Source organism: Hemibagrus wyckioides, linkage group LG09, assembly GCF_019097595.1.
Source record: "Hemibagrus wyckioides isolate EC202008001 linkage group LG09, SWU_Hwy_1.0, whole genome shotgun sequence".
Classification (NCBI taxonomy): domain Eukaryota; kingdom Metazoa; phylum Chordata; class Actinopteri; order Siluriformes; family Bagridae; genus Hemibagrus; species Hemibagrus wyckioides.
The window spans coordinates 544,704-562,429 of NC_080718.1; the positions used below are offsets into that span (position 1 = coordinate 544,704).

At 38.8% G+C, this 17,726-nt stretch overlaps 1 long non-coding RNA gene and 1 pseudogene across 1 annotated transcript; one reads left to right on the top strand and one right to left on the bottom strand.

Moving 5' to 3' along the window:
• Window positions 1-219: 219 nt before the first annotated feature.
• LOC131359075 (uncharacterized) lies at window positions 220-1,951 on the top strand. Its single transcript, XR_009205734.1, has 8 exons — window positions 220-351; window positions 613-659; window positions 743-820; window positions 935-1,029; window positions 1,140-1,189; window positions 1,274-1,359; window positions 1,468-1,559; window positions 1,678-1,951. It is a non-coding gene; the product is annotated as an uncharacterized LOC131359075 (long non-coding RNA).
• Window positions 1,952-4,338: 2,387 nt separating this feature from the next.
• Window positions 4,339-16,508, bottom strand: LOC131359391 (uncharacterized; annotated as a pseudogene).
• Window positions 16,509-17,726: the final 1,218 nt, after the last annotated feature.

The following is a 17,726-nucleotide window of genomic DNA, read 5'->3' on the forward strand; positions in this document are numbered from 1 at the left end:
ATTTAATGTGAACTATGATAATCGTAATTAAGAATCACAATTACAATTTCAAGGGAATAATCGACAATTATGATTTTTGTCATAATCATGCAGCCCTAGTTGTAGATCTTGAGTTTCATCTAATTGTCATTTGCTGGGATTCCGTTATTATACTAGCTATGAGGAGAGATTCACTGGCATTCAGGTAAGGGATTATTCATTGTGGAATTGTAAAATTTTGTTAATTGCAGTGACTAATTGTGTTTGTGTGTGAAGTTTGTTGAGCCAAACATTCAGCTGCTGCTCAATGAACAACACCAAGACCCTTTACCTGTGTCCCAGCTGAAGGTATTCTACAGTGCAGCAGCTGAGGTACAAACACCTTTCTGTACAAGTTCTAATGTTTAGTTTTGTTTCTCTATTTCCACTCGGTGGACATCAAGACATACTCCTTGCGGATGATAAGGGGCTCACAGAGACGTCTTTGTTGGTTTAAAACCACCAAGACACACTGCTTCAGTCACATAGAAATCACAGACTTAATTACTCTGAGGAAGAGAATTGAGCTTGATGATTATTAGACGCACGCGTTTGTGAAATAGATCTTGACTTTCAGCTTTTTGTCATTTGCAGGGATTCCCTTATCAAACCACCATAGAGGACTGTTTCTCTGGCATACGGTAAGGGATTATTTATTGAGGCATCACAAAACTTTTGTTAATTGCAGTGACTAATTGTGTTCACTTTAATTTGTTCTCTTCAGGCTGAATCTGGGAGGGTTACTGAATTCATCTCCTGTAACCGAGTGGAGACGTCTTTCATCGTGCCACATTATTACGTGGTAAATTTATTGCACTGTCATGAAGTGTATTTTGTAGACAGTAACTTTTGGAATTTTGTCAGTTGTACTTTTATTTGTCTGCATTGTCACTATTTATTTATTTTTATTCAACAGCAAACCATTACAACGGTAACCTGTACTTACCTGTATGTGGCTGCAGATGGACAATGTACACCTCCACTTGGGAGTGGGATCAGGACGACTCTGAGGTAATTCAGAGATTCAGATCTGATGTGTATCTACATATGCTGCTATTCCCCTGAATGGAAGGCTGTAAAATTTACTGTGTGTTTTAATGATTTAATGATTTGGCTTGCAGGAGAGTGATCAGTGCCTTAACCCAGAGGAGATGGAGGTGTCCTTTATTTGGTACGATCCTCTTCACTGTTCAGTGGTGTAATGGTGTATTGTATGTTTAACATACACTAAGCATTTATATCTCTTGTTTCTTAGCTGACTGACATCGGCCTGAAGGTGCCTGCTGTCCGCGAGGCGTTCGCTGTGAGTTAAACCTTTATTCAGCTGCTGTTATTGCACAGGTAAAGTCCACTCTGCTTTAACGTATAATGTGTGCTATCTTATATTCAGACTCTGCTTGCCAGCATCCACAACCAGAACTTGTTTGTTTTTTTCATTTGTTTTAACAGGATGCAGTTGGTGTGCAGTTGGCCTACGAGGCCCTGATTCGATTCCTGAGGACGCCTTCCAATCAGGAATCGATTAAAGCAGAGCTCTCTGGGTCCGATGTGTGAAATTACAGAAATTACAGTTTAAATATAAAATATTTTGCTAATATAGAAAACAGGACTTCAATATGTAAAGCTAATTTATTTTTCTACCTTTTCTTCTCTGTGCAGGTCCACCACTACAACTTCCTGGATGTTTTTTATGAACTGATTCTCTTCAGCTGCTTTAAGAATGGCTGAACACCTCATCCAGTAAGTGTCTTATCAGGAGATTTTGCTTGAATTAAGAACATTGAATTAAGAATTTCAGAACATGGTCTATTTTATCTCATTTTGTTTTCCCATATTTGTAACCCTGATTAGACATTAGGGATGCAACAATACAGTTAACCCACGGTTCAATACGTACCGCGGTTTTTAACCACGGTTTTCTTTTCGGTTCGGTTCGGATGGCTTGGCAAATTAAAGGTTTTTTTTTTGTTTGTTTTTTTCCCCCATTATTCTTTGCTTAGGTGACAGGAACAGTAAGTATGTTAAGAAGAACAAAACTGGTTTTAGTTGCAATTCTCTTTATTTTACTTAAATGCAAAAATCAACTTGTACACATTCATAGTGTACTGAAAATAGTGAGAGATAAAAATTAGCGCTTGTATGACTTTATTACAGGAGACGGGGTTGGACGGCGCTCTTTTTTCCCAATCCGCTCTGTAATGAACAGTAAGGGTGAGGTAACTCTGTTACCCACGAGGTCCAACTATCTGTTATTAGAGCAAGGCTTTGCGCATTAGACGATTCGGCTTCGATTTTTTGCATGTTTTTTCGTAGAGGTCGAGGTAATCTGTGTAATACTCTGTAATCTGTGCAGATTGGTTAGTTGGCATGTAATGCTAAGGAGGAGTCTTCATCTTACAGTGCAGTCCAAACCCTGAGTAAATAAAACCAGGGGCAATAATCACTTGTGTATTATGGAGAAAATCTTACTCAGATCATAAAGAGGAAATGTTTGTGACGTGATCTTGTTATTCAAAGATGGATTTATTATTATTATTATTATTATTTATTATTATTATTATGAACCATCCTTATTTTAAAGTGTAATGTTTTCTAAAACATTAAGGAAACTAAAGAACCCATTTATTATTCAAGAATGTAATAAAGATGATCATTTCTCTGTCCTTGTCAACTGCATTATTCCATGTTTTTTAAGTCATACACGTTCTTAATTTTCTATCCTTTTGGGTAAAGATCTAGTCTTTTCTTTTATCACCAGACTATAATGCAGACCTCAAATTTATCCCTGTATAACTGTCTGTTAGACACATTTCTACAGTATACATCTGAACAATAACCACAAAGAAATAAAGTGACATTCTTTAATTTTGCTTCATACTTGATTTACTATTGTTGCAGTCGTCCCCCGGAAGTGTTATCTTTATACTAACATTAAGCCAACTGCTTAACTAACTGTAGTCAGTGTAAGTGCTGTGTTTTTTTCAGTGATTTTGGCCTGATGGGGGCAGTATGGTGTCACATTCTGTTTTTATTGTGCATGTCAGGTGCTCCAGTGAGTGCTTCTCTTTATTACAAAAACTAACAACCAGTTCTCATCATCTCTTGAGCTCTGCACCAACCACTACAGCTGTTATTATCTGTTTTAACACAGCTGTCTTTTGCACATGAAGTAAATTTGACTGTTCAACTCTCATAAGCTGTTGATTTTTTTTTTTCTATAACAGCAACTCTGACAGCAGTGACACCTTCAAGACAAATCACATGTTTATGCTAATATACTTGTTATAATGTTATCATAAGATAATAACCAGATTAAAATGTGTTTATTTAATTTAAAAAAAAAGTCAAATTGTTGATTACTGTACAGAGATTTGTATTTAGCATTTTTAGAAGGATTCTCTGGAGTTTGCAATATTCGGAGCTAAAGCTGTAATTTATTTGTTTACCAACAAATGAAAGTTTTAGGATGGAAGGCTCTAAAGGTTCTCAGTATCATCTGCAAGCTCTATTTTCTGTCATAATAACTTCTAATAAAACAGGCCAGTTAGGATGACTTTTTAAAGCAATCCTATTGATGCAAGTGATATTACAGACTAACTGTACATAAGCCAAGTGTTTTAATTTCTTTAGTGAAGAACAGACTGTAACAGCATTGGCAAAATGCTCAGTTTTAACTGGATTAGAACACAAAATAATCAGCTTCCAGCTGATGACAGTTTATGCAATTTATGTTGGGCCACATCCCATCACCATTCATTTTGAGTTCTATTAACTACATTTATTGAGATTCTTGAGAAAATTGTCTTCCCTGAAAAGTGGTTATAATTAACTATTTTGTCTCTATAACCATTCAGTAATATTTATCAGTAAATGCTTAATCATAGTTAGAGTTGAGATTGATTCAAAGGAGTGTACAGACACAGACAGACAGACAGACAGACCAGGGGCAATTTAGATTGCAGACTTGCGGACAGGTTGGATCTCACCCAGTTACCATTGCAGGGCCCTTAACACTCAACTGCTCAGATGTACAAGTGAGATAAATGTAAGTGTTAAATGTAAAATTCTCTGGGTGACACTGAAATTTTGTTAATCTAAATGGTGCAAGCTTGATACTTGTGAATCTGGTCAGTGGGTGGTTGGGGTGATGAGGGTGTTGGAGTAGTAACTCACAAGAGGGAGCTCATGCTTCATCTTAAACTTTTCCTAATAAAAAAAAATGCAGCAGTTTGACGATGAGGTATTTTATTTCAATCTTAATAAATATGGCTTTGATAAAACTATTCAAATTTTCTAAGAATATCTGAATTCACTGTAATATTATCCACCATTTCTCTCACTATAGACTCTGCCCTCAGCAGCAAAGTCCAGCAGAATCCTTCTGGTCTGATTCAATCCGAAGGAGATACAGTGGAGCTCAAGTGTCTACACGGCATAAAAAATTACATCATTCTGTGGGATAAAAACAGCGCAAAACACACATTTGAATTAATGGGGTATCTCTGGAATAAAAAAGACTATGTAGAGCCTAATTTTACAGAGAAAATTGAAATGAAAGGAGATGCGAATAGGAACGGTTCTCTCATTATCAAGAACCTTTCATCAGCTGACAGTACAGGGTATTTCTGTGCTGCCAGTTTACACAGTGATACAAATGATTTCACCTCTGCACAAAAACTTTCCCTGTACGTCTACTTGACAGTTCTTCCACATCTGTGCAAGGGTGTAACTTTGGTTTGAAGGGGGGTGGGGGACGGCAACTTCGGGTGTATTGCTTTGGACCTTTGTGTGCATTTGCAGGTTCTGAAAATTTTTGAGTTGCCTTTTTCCAGTTTCAGAAACCAGTTTTGACAAAAGCTGGATATGCATTCTTGGACAAATTTGATTTTTCATGCCCAAAAGCTTAAGCACAGAAAAAAACATAGCATTCCATTGACTCCTGGACTGTAGTGGAGTCTAGGAAATTCACGGTACCACTTTTCTTGGAACCGTAGTGTTTTGCTGGTGAGCTGCTGCACTGCAATGAGCTTTGGGTTAGCATGGTTGGGTTCAGCTTCCTGCTTGTCTGCCTGCACTTCTTCACTTGCACCTGTCCCCTCAGGTCTCTCATATGAAAGATGAAAATGTGCTAGCCTGTTTCTGACATGAGATATAATTAAATTAAATTATATGACCCGTTACACAGCACATACCTGCAACTCTGAGCTGCTACTCCCTGTCTCATCCTCCCTGTCTTGAAGCCAATTCACCTAATATGTCCTCTGACACAAATAAAAATAAACAAAAGTTCATCAGAACTAAAACTATATGGAAACGGTCAATAAAAATATCAGGGCCTGACCCTTTGCTTCTTTCCCACTACACAAGTGAGCAGGTAAATAATATGAAACCATACCCATGTGATGATGTGACCATGTTAACAAAATATTCTAAACATCTAAACACACACGTTGGCTTCTACAAGAACAGCATTTAATTTGATAATATTCAAACTGTATTCACTACTTATCATGTACACTTCTTCCCTTTTATCTCCAACAAACCAAAATCACCTGGTCCTTCATACAGCACATAACCTACCTGTACCATTGTGCTGCTACTGCTTCTCCCTGTCTCACCCTCTCTGTTCTGAAGCAGCTCCACCTCATCTGTCCTCTGATATGAAAATGACCAAGTTATGATCATATTGAGTTTAACATTAAACTAACATCCAGAGTCTGCTTGTCATACACTGCTGACAGAAAATACGCGGTTTAAAGTGAACTTGTGTTCATGCTACACAGAATCTTCTAATCTACATTAAATATTTAGCTAACTGTCTGAAGTTGCCTAGCAATAACAGTGTATGTTTACCTTAGCTCAGTCAACGGTAGACTAACATCAACAGGTGTAGACAGAAAATATGATTATCCTGACCTGAGCTAATTTACTGAATCAACCAACTCACATCTTTCTTTCTTTTCATCCATGAGGACATTAAAGTCATCTGTTGCTGCTTCTGGTGTATATATATATATATATAGACACACACAAAGATCAGCCATAACATTATGACCACTGACAGGTGAACACTGATAATCTCATCATGGCACCTGTTAGTGGGTGGGATATATTAGGCAAGTGAACATTTTGTCCTCAACGTTTGTGTGTTAGAAGCAGGAAAAATGGATAAGAGTAAGGATTTGAGCGAGATTGATGAATGGCCAAATTGTGATGGCTAGACGACTGGATCAGAGCATCTCCAAAACTGCAGCTCTTGTGGGGTGTTCCTGGTCTGCAGTGGTCAGTATCTATCAAAAGTGGTCCAAGGAAGGAAGTGTGGTGAACCGGCAATAGGGTCATGGGCAGCCAAGGCCCTTGATGCACGTGGGGAGCGAAGGCTGGCCTGTGTGGTCAGATCCAACAGACAAGCTACAGTTGCTCAAATTGCTGAAGAAGTTAATGCTGGTTCTGATAGTAAGGTGTCAGAATACACAGAGCAGTTTGTTGCATATGGGGCTGCATAGCCACAGACCAGTCAGGGTGACCATGCTGACCCCTGTGCACCGCTGAAAGCACTGACAATGAGCATGTGAGCATCAGAACTGGACCACGGAGCAATGTAAGAAGGTGACCTGGTCTGATGAATCACATTTTCTTATTTGCTTTTTAAAAAGGTGTTTTTGTTATCTGATGATTAGTGAGAGTTTCTTGTTCCCCACCAAATCTCTCATTCTCTCATTTGTCTGCAGAAATTAGAAACTTGTGGCAACATAGATAGATACAACTTTTTTGTCATTACAAAGTAATTTCTTTATTTGTTTTTAATTAAAAAAGATTTTTAAAAAAGATTTTAAATTAAGGCAGATGGTCCAGGAGTCTGGAAAATGATGGGATGATGTCTTCCGGGTGCTAACCATGGTGAAGCTAGAGGGGAAAAACAACTGAGCTTCAGTTTTATAGTGTCATTAATTCACACAAAAAGAATAGTTTAATGTTTAGCTGTGATTCAGATTAACATCAGTTTCATGAATGACATCATATTTCTGATTATGAAAGAGCCAGTGTAAAATATTAACTGAATGCTTGTTAGTGGTGAATTTAATTAACTAATATGAATGCCCAGAGTTTTTGTAGTAGAGCCCAACACTTCACCTTAGCACGCTTGCAGGGAAGTTCAAAACTTGAGCAGGTACTCAGTGGAGTCTTTCTTTTCCTCCCAGATCTTGCTTTTACTGCTGATGGACTTTGTGTCATCCCTTCAGAAGCAGGAGACCCTGTAAAGGAGAGAACAAATGCAGTGCAAAATAGAAAATAATAGCAAATTATGGAAAATGTACTGTACATGACAAAAGGGCTTTTTCATAATTGGCCCAAAACTTGACTCTGCACCCAGTTCTAGGCTTGTCTTGGTGAAAAAAATGCAGGTTTGATTACATATAGAGGAATTCCTTATTAAATGTGGATCAGCTTTGTGAAATGTGAAACAGCTTCTAAATACAATGATGGACATTTCTCTGGAAACAGCTCTCAAAGACCAACAAATATAATAAACTTTCAGAGCAGATATCACATTTCACACTGTGCATTGTACTTAGAAGTGATATCTGCATGCATGTGAAGGTTTGATTTTATTATTTAATTATTTATTTTTTGTTAACTTACCAAATGTTTCTAAATGGGTCTTTACACTGTCCTCCAGCCTCAGCTCCTCCAGGGCTTTGACAAGTAACTCGATCTCTTTCTCTTCTTTCTGTGAATGGAATATTGGATCTCATGATCTATCTGTTCGGGTTTATTTATTCTATCTATATGTTCTCTTAATGTGAATATAACAGAAATCAAGAAAACGGGCATCTTCTCTCAAGGATTAATGATGTAGTGGACGTTTCACCTTAAAACGTTTGCAGGGAGGTTGCCCAGCATCACTCCCTGAGTGTTTCCTCTTCAGTCCAGATCTCACATCAGCTGGTGTTGTAATTTCTGGGAGAAAAACAGTGCACTCTTCGCTGGACTGGGGCATTTCTGGCTCAAAGCTGGAATCTTCCTTCTATAAAATAAATATTAGTTACCTCAGCCTATCCCAGACTGTCTATTCCAGAGAAAACAGGAGCATCTTCACTTAAGAATTAAAGATGTAGTAGATTTAAACGTTTTACCTCCACACTACTGCAGGGAGGTTGCTCAGCATCACCTGAGCAGACACTCCCTGAGCTCTCCACCATCAGTCCAGGACTCATAGAAGAAGGTGAAGGAATCTCCTTCACTTCCTCAGAAGCAGGAGACTCTGTAAAGCAGGGCACAAATGCAGTTTGAGAAAGCACTGGAGATAACTAAGGGTGTTGTTAAAGTGGGCCTAAAATCCAGGACAGATTCAAGATTTATTCAAATGCTGCTGATGGAATTTGTTTTAATTGCTTTATCCTACATTTCTACTCTTTTTACTACTAATTGTATTCCTTCATTTTTTTAGTAGAAGATGCAGGACTCACTACCTGTCTTGGTGTTCTCCTTCCCATCAGAAAGTTGAGCTACAAGCAAAAATACAGGAAAATAAAGTTCTCCTATTACAGGATACATGGTGTAAAATAGCAGCTAATAAATTTCCAAAACAACAACAATGCAATAAAAACAATAAAAATAATTAATTCTAAATTTCCCTAACATGGGTAAAAATGCTCACAGTGGTTTTCCAAAAAAATAAACAAAATAAATATAAAATAGGAATATCTGATTGTAAAATCACATCTTTTTATCCAGATGGCTATTTTCCTACTACTGTATCACATTATGTAATTAACTATTCATTTTATGTGAGAAGAATCTGTCACTCTACTCACACATGCCTGTTAATACAAGGTCTTAGACATGAACATGATACAGATATCAATTAACGTTATTCTGGGTAGTCAAGGCACACAAGGGGAACATGGGGGCTGGAAAATAGCAGGCCTTGAGAACAATGAAGTTTTCCTGTTAGGATTTATGTTATAGATAATATAGAAATAAATTAAAACCTGATAAAACACTTTACTACACAGATGTTGAAATGTGTGTGTGTGTGTGTGCCAGTGTTCACAGGGCACAGGTATTTGTGCATGGACACTACACAAGAAAAAGGACCATTATATAAAGACCGGGTCTGTGGCTTGTAAATTGTTTCCTACATAAAGTGCTTAAAAATGAAACATATACAGACAGCAGAAGAAAATATTAAGTACTATAGCAGGACAGTCTGACTTGGTAACTCATACAGAATAACTAAGGTGTGCTGGACACGCCTGTGTCCTGGGAATAAACAAGTTTTAAACAAATGACCAGAGAGGATCTAAGCAGATTGACTTTAACAGAAACTTGCTGCTCTACAGATTCAGAAGAAAAAAGTTCAGATTCAGCACTAGTCAATATTTCAGTATTTAGTAACTAATGCTTTGGTGTGTGATGGACAATTGGGGTATTTGGCAGTAATCTTATTCTGCTTTACATTAAAAGAAAGAAGCTATGAAAAAGAAATGTTACTTGGTGAATATGAAGAATAAAAGTTGATCTATTGTGTTATTGTGTTGCTGTATAACATCAGTAATGTTAATATAGACTGCTGCTCCAGAGTTACTCAATACGTTAGCTTACTTAGCTAACTAAAGCCTAACTAGACATGCAGGACACATTTATTCACCTATACAATAAAAATCCTTCATTCTTCCGATCTAACATTAGATTCATATGAAAGAAAATGGCCATTATGATGACCACAGGACGTGCTGACCTCTGCATGTTTCCTCAAGTATGATGTTAATTCTTCTAAGAAGAAATCGTATGTTAGTGAGGCAGAGCGAGTAGCTACTTAAAACAAATCCTGCAGGTCAGACCACTGGTCATGGGTGTGCGGGTAGCGGGATGTGGTCAGGGTTTTCCTCCATCGTAGGCTACAGTATTTCAGGCTCGGGCACTGCAGTGTTAATGCTCTAGAGAATTTGTGTACAATCACTGTCCAATTTAATAGAAACACCTGTACACCTGTTTATTTATAAAGTTATCCATTCAGGCAGTCATGTAGCAGCAGCGCAATGTGTAAAATCATGCAGGGCAAAAGAAACATTCAGAGGTAACCAGAATCTGAAAAGAGTATTTAATCACAGTTTAGTAGTGAGGACTTTATGAATTTCTTCACTGAAAAAAATGGTCTTGAAATGAATCAAGAACAAAATTGTGGATCTTCAGTCAAGTTTCAGGTCACACCATTGTACAGAAACTGTGCTAGTTAAAATCACAAATGACTTGTTTTTAGTTTTAGACCAAGGCTGGATCTCACTATCAGTTTTTCTTGATTTTAGCACCGCATTCGACACTATGCATCATGACTCCTATAGATTATGACAAAATTTCACAGGTATTCAGGGACAGGCATTAAGATGGTTTAGATCCTACCTGTCTGATCAATACCATTTTGTAAAATTAAAAGGGGAACTAGCCGGTGTAATGGCAGTGAAATATGGGTCATATAAAATTATGACCTAAATTATTAAATTCTGATAAGAAAGATATTACTATTCAGTCCAAAAAAAGTAAGTACTCTCACAATACTCCTTGCATTTAGACAGATGTACTGTTACTACTAGCTCGGCAGTGAAAGACCTTGCTGTTATATTAGACAGTAGCAAGTCTTTTGAAAATCATATCGCCCATATTACAAAAACACCTTAGACCTTAGAAATATTGCCAAGCCAATAAACATCTTATGTGTATCTGATGCAGAAAAGCTAATTCATGCATTCATGAATCACATCCAGACTGGACTATTGTAATGCATTACTAGGTGGTTGTCCTGCATCTAAAATAAACAAGCTACAGTTAGTCCAACATGCAGCCACCAGAGTTCTTACCAGGTCAAGAAAATATGATCATATAACCCCAATATTTTATCATCCCTACACTGGCTACCTGTTAAGTTTAGAATCGATTACAAACTACTGCTACTCACATACAAGGCCCTAAATGGTTTAGCTCCCATGTATCCAACTTGTCTTCTAACATGCTACAATATGTCACACTCTTTGAAATCACAAAACTTTGAACAGTGTTCGGGGCTCAGATACACTCTCCCAGCTTAAATGTAGTTTAAAGAGTTTTAGCTCTTTAGCCAGGCATACACGTAATACATTCCATAACCTTCTGCTCCAGTACATCTGAAAATGCACATTATCATCTACTGCTTGCTAATAATATGAACAGCAGCTATGCTGATTCGTTTCATGTAGATTTTGGACATTTGAAGAGAAGATGCCAACCCTTTGAGGACTTTGAGGATAACAACCTTCTAATCAATACACAAAATGACATTCTTTAACATTGTACTTATGCTGTATTGCCATCATTGAGTTGGTGTTGAATCTATGAAGAACTCAGATGTTAAGCCAATTTGTGAGTAACCTCCAGACGACCTCGTCCAAAGCGCATATATATATATATATACACTACCAGTCAAAAGTTTGGACACACCTTTTAATTCAGTGTTTTTTGTTTAGGGATTTATTTTCTACATTCTAGAACAATACTGGAGATTTCAAAACTATGAAATAACACACATGGACTTAAGTTATCCATATGTAATAACAACAAAAAACAGTCAGTTGTTACAGTTTTTACAGTATTGTCAAGTGCATTTGCAAAAGCCATCAAGCACCATGATGAAACTGGCTCACATGAAGACCATCCCAGTAAAGCAAGACCAAAATTTACCTCTGCTGCAGAGGAGAAGTTCATTTAGAGTTACCAGCCTCAGAAATCACCAATTAACAGCACCTCAGATTAGAGCCGTTATGAAGGCTTTACAGAGCATCAGTAGCAGACATATCTCAATATCAACTGTTCAAAGGACATTATTGTGTATTTCGGCCGCCTTCAGCATTGTTTTACAATGTAGAAAGAAATAAACATCAGGAAAGACCATGGAATTAGAAGGTGTGTCCAAACTTTTGACTGGTAGTGTATATCTGGTCGAGTGCAAGTGGACAAGTAGATTAAACTTCCTACTGCCTCTCTGTACTTTCTTGGTTCTTTCATCATCTTCAGAATACTCAGGTTTCAGTTCATATGGAGTCTCTCTAGACTTGCAATTTTGCATCTCAAATCGATCTAGTATTTTCCTCACATATCTCTCCTGTGACATTTTAACTAGACCTTCTGCCTGTTCAAAATCTATCCCTAGAAAATATTTCAACCTACCCATGTCTTTCATTTTGAATCTTTCAGTGAACATTCCCTTTACACTTTTCACAACACTTTCACTGTTAGCTGCTATAATTAGGTCATCAACCCATATTATCAGGATTATTTTCTCATTCTGCCTTTCCCTTGTATACACGCAGTTATCAGCTGGGTTCTGTGTAAAACCATTCTCAATTAAACATACATGTACCATAGTGTTCCAGTTTCTGCCTGATTGCTTTAGGCCATAGAGAGATTTCTCTAACTTGCATATTAGCTTTTCACCCTGTCTTTTTGCTCATAACCCTCTGGTTGTACCAAGTAAATTTCACAGTCAATCGGTGCATGCAAATAAGCTGTCTCAACGTCCATCTGGTGTAAGACTAAATTTTCCTGTGCTGCCTTCTGCATGACCACTCTTACACTTGTCACATCTGACAAATCTCGCCTTGTATTTTTCAGATCCATTAATGTCTCTTTTAATTGTGTAGACCCATCTGCCCCCAACTGGCTGTTTGCCTGGTGGCAACTGAGTGAGTGTGAAGGTCTTATTCCCTTTCCATTAATCAAACAATTTTCTCCTCCGCAGCCCAAATTGACCCGGTCTGTTCTGATCACTTATAAAAAATGAGGTATGTATGATCACCTTTTTTTTTTTTTGTTTCACCTTTTTAGTCAGCTTGTTTCCAACACATTAACATATATTTTGCACTTTTTTATATTTGGCAAATATTTGGTATGATAAACCTCATTTATGTAAAATTATACCTCATTTTTGAGTAAAAAAAAACAGAAATTCTGAATTATTTTCACTATGGTAATGATCAGAGCCACATAAGTAGATGGAATATCACAGACTGGTATATGTCAATGTTTAGTCAGGATATTGTCTTGAAACCATTTCATTTTTTTAATGGCAGCAAATAGTCACACCTGTTGTCCTCCCGGGTCAAACTGACCCGGTCTGATTTGACTGCTTATAAATCATAAAGTGTATAATGATCACACCATCACCACACATTTTTTTTAACATTTTACACTTGTGATACCCAGCAGGGGGCAGCAGCTGACCTACCAACATGGGGCTACACACACACACACACACACACACACACACACACACATACGGGGTTGGACAATGAAACTGAAACACTGGCCAATTTAGTGTTGTAGATTTCATGGCTAACTTTGACCAGCCTGGTGGCCAATCTTCATTGATTGCACATTCCACCAATAAGAGCGGAGTGTGAAGGTTTAATTAGCAGAGTAATAGCACAGTTTTGGTTAAAATATTGCAATGCACACAACATTATGGGTGACATATCAGAGTTCAAAAGAGAACAAATTGTTGGTGCACGTCTCGCTGGCGCATCTGTGACTAAGACAGCAAGTCTTTGTGATGTATCAAGAGCCACGGTATCCAGGGTAATGTCAGCATACCACCAAGAAGGACGAACCACATCCAACAGGAGTAACTGTGGATGCAAGAGGAAGCTGTCTGAAAGGGATGTCCGGGTGCTAACCTCGATTGTATCCAAAAAACATAAAACCACAGTTGCCCAACTCACTGCAGAATTAAATGTGCACCTCAACTCTCCTGTTTCCACCAAAACTGTCCATTGGGAGGTCCACAGGGTCAATGTACATGGCCGGGCTGCTATAGCCAAACCTTTGGTCACTCGTGCCAATGCCAAACGTTGGTTTCTTGGGCTGTGGACAATGTGAAACATGTATTGTTCTCTGATGAGTCCACCTTCACTGTCTTTCCCACATCCGGGAGAGTTACGGTGTGGAGAAGCCCCAAAGAAGCGTACCACCCAGACTGTTGCATGCCCAGAGTGAAGCATGGGGGTGGATCAGTGATGGTTTGGGCTGCAATATCATGGCATTCCCTAGGCCCAATACTTATGCTAGATGGGCGCGTCACTGCCAAGGACTACTAAACCATTCTGGAGGACCATGTGCACCCAATGGTTCAAACATTGTATCCTGAAGGTGGTGCCGTGTATCAGGATGATAATGCACCAATACACACAGCAAGACTGGTGACAGAGTGGTTTGATGAACATGAAAGTCACCAGATCTAAATATTATTGAGCCACTTTGGGGTGTTTTGGAGGAGCGAGTCAGGAAACGTTTTCCTCCACCAGCATCACGTAGTGACCTGGCCACTATTCTGCAAGAAGAATGGCTCAAAATCCCTCTGGCCACTGTGCAGGACTTGTATCTGTCATTCCCAAGACGAATTGATGCTGTATTGGCCGCAAAAGGAGGCCCTACACCATACTAATGAATTATTGTGGTCTAAAACCAGGCGTTTCAGTTTCATTGTCCAACCCCTGTATATATATATATATATATATATATATATATATATATATATATATATATATATATATATATATATACACATATACACACACACACACCACTCAAAAACATGGCATATTTTCATGTAAATAAAACTTCTTTTACACCTCTTATGCTCATTATTATATTTAATTTATGAACAATAAACCATGAAATATAAACAATGAAACACTGATATATGGTATATGTTAAACATTAGCCAGCATATCCCCATGTGAAAGCTGACTGATGCAACTGTATTCATAAATAAGTGAGAGCAAACAAATATGATTTGCAAAACACAACATGTATTTTATTTCAAAACAATTTTAAACATTGCAAACTAAAAATACAATGAACAGAAACTGTGTGTGTGTGTGTGTGTGTGTCTTCATTTGCACCCTGCTGGACTTCCATGACCATGCTGGCAGAGGCTGGCATGCAGGGAAGAACTTGGCATCGGCTTAAGAGAGGTGTCACAAGTTCTCTTCCAAGTTCCTCAAGGAACAGCCTCCTTTTGTGGCACTTCCCCTGATTCCAGCTTGGGTCCATCTCTCTCCACAGCACAAAGGAGTTGTATGCAGACGCATCAAGCATGTTGTAAAACACTGCCAGGGGCCAACGGGCTGTCATTCATTTACAACTATACACACTGGTGACCTGCAACAAAAGTAACAAACAACAAATCAGTCAAAATTAATTTATATTTTCTTACACAAGAATGCAATGCATGGAGCTGAATGAAAAATATTACATGAAAAAGTGCAATACCTTGTCGAGGTTGTCGACTCCCCCTTTGTTTTTGTTGTAGTCAAGGATGATCTGGGGCTTTTTGTCCTCTTTGGTGCTAACTGCAGTGTCACGATGCAGAGTGCTCATGAGAAGCACATTCCTTTATTTGGGGGGGGGAGTAGGAGACAAGAGCAGTGAATACAAACTTGGAGGAGAATTTTGCCCTGTCTCTTGTCTCTGGTTTATTTTTTCTCACAGTTCCCACCATGGCCAGCTTCCTCCTTAGCAGCTCCTGGCCAAAGACATAGGACATGAAAAAGTTGTCAAAGGTGATGACGTGTCCCCAAAGACCCTCTGTCACCTCGAGAACCACACGCTGGCCATCCGCAGGTTTGCCGGTATACACCTGCATGTTCCAGGCATAGCTAGTCTGGGCATCGCAGGCTACCCAGATTTTAATTCCATACTAGGCAGGTTTACTTGGCATATATTGCTTAAACCCACAGTGACCTCTGAACAGGACCAGGCGCTCGTCCATGGTCACATAGTGCCTGGATTATACATTAGTTGCAGGCGTTGCACCCACTTATCCCAGACCTGTTGGATGGCAGACAATTTGTCTCTGGCACGGCACGCTGGTCTGGTGCTGCGATCATCAAATCATATGATGCTTGAAATGAGCTGGAATGTTTTCAGTGGCATGGTGGCACAAAAAATTGCCCTCCCCATCTGAGCATGCCACAGGCTGGACGTAGCCTCTTTACTGGAGTGGTAGACCCCAGCAAGAATCAATAGACCCAGATATCCCTGTAGATCTATTTGATCTAATTTTTTCCAGCTGTCACCATATACACGACACCCCTCCTTGTTGGTCATGTCTAACACTGTCTTTTGAATATAAATAACTCAAAAGTTGACTTTATGGTATCAGCACGAGAGACAGCATACCTTGTTGGCCCTTGGGGGCTGCTCTCGCGCTTTGTCCCCAACATGCGGCGTCGGTCACTTGGAGGGATGGAGGACCAGAGAATATTTCCATCTTTTGATTGGAAAATTTCTTCCGTTTCAGGAGGCTTCTCATCAGTTGATTCCTCCTCGTCTGTGGTATTTTCTTCCTCTGACACTTCCTGCTCCTCTTCTGCCGGTTCTGCCTCATCTCTGTCCTCCTCCAAAGGGTCAAAAATTAGGTCAAGGGCCTGTAATGCTGTGTAGGTCCTCTTCATTTTGCTGTCTTAGAGTGAAATGTGAAATTCCCCAAGGATGCTATAATTCAGGGTTTTTTTGTTTATTGTTATCTTGTCCCCAAATGGGCAAAGGCATATCTCATAGCTTTTGTTTTGTTTGGTGGCCCAGTGAAATGCAGTGCCCAATGCTTTGAACAGTGTTTGACTGTGTGTGTGTGTGTGTTTGTGTGTCTGTGTGTGTGTGTGTGTGTGTGTAGCCCCATGTTGGTAGATCAGATGTTGCATATCACAAGTGTGAAATGTTTACAAATGTGTAGCTTTTGTTTTGTCTGGAGGCCCAATGAAATGCAACGCCCAATACTTTGAAGAATGTGTGTGTGTGTGTGCGTGTGTGTGTGTGTGTGTGTAGCCCCATGTTGGTAGATGTGTGAAATGTTTACAAATGTGTAGCTTTTGTTTTGTCTGGAGGCCCAATGAAATGCAATGCCCAATACTTTGAAGAGTGTGTGTGTGTGTGTGTGTGTGTAGCCCCATGTTGGTAGATCAGATGTTGTATGTTCAATGTTCTGGAAAGCTCAAAAGTGTGACAATGGGTCACTACTAAATGTGGCCGGGTCAAATTGATGGTGTTATAAAAAATTATTCATACACACATAATTTAACAAAAATTTTAATATTTAATATTTTCAAAGAGCATAGTATTGAATCATCCATGTCATTTTCATGCAAGTATATGAAAGAAAACCCAAGTTATGACAATTTGACCCGAAGACAAAAGGAGGGCTAGTGATCGCATCTTTTTGTCCATAGCATTTTTCCATTGCCCTGACTTAGTTGATGTTATGGCATCCTGGTAGGTTTGAGGAATATCGCATATTGCAGCTTGTCCTCCATATCCTCAGTCTCAAATTCTCCTCTTGGCTCTTAGTGGGTTCCTTGATTCCAGTTTCAGTAACTTGACCTGGCTGTTTGCATTCACTCTGTTCAGGCATAGTCTCAGAAACACCACTTTGAATACCTTGACCTGGTACATTTTTCACATTTTCATCAACATTTCCTTCAATGTTATTGATTTTAGGATATACAACTTTTTTTTAGGATATTGTGTGTGTCATTCGGGTGTTTGTGTTTCCTTTTTTCTAGTTGTCCTAGCTGTGAATCTCACCAACCTATGCTTTTGAACCTTCTCTGTGTTGGGATAGTACACTAGATAAGCTGGGCTGTTTTTGTAGCCAGTGAAAATACCTTGCTCACATC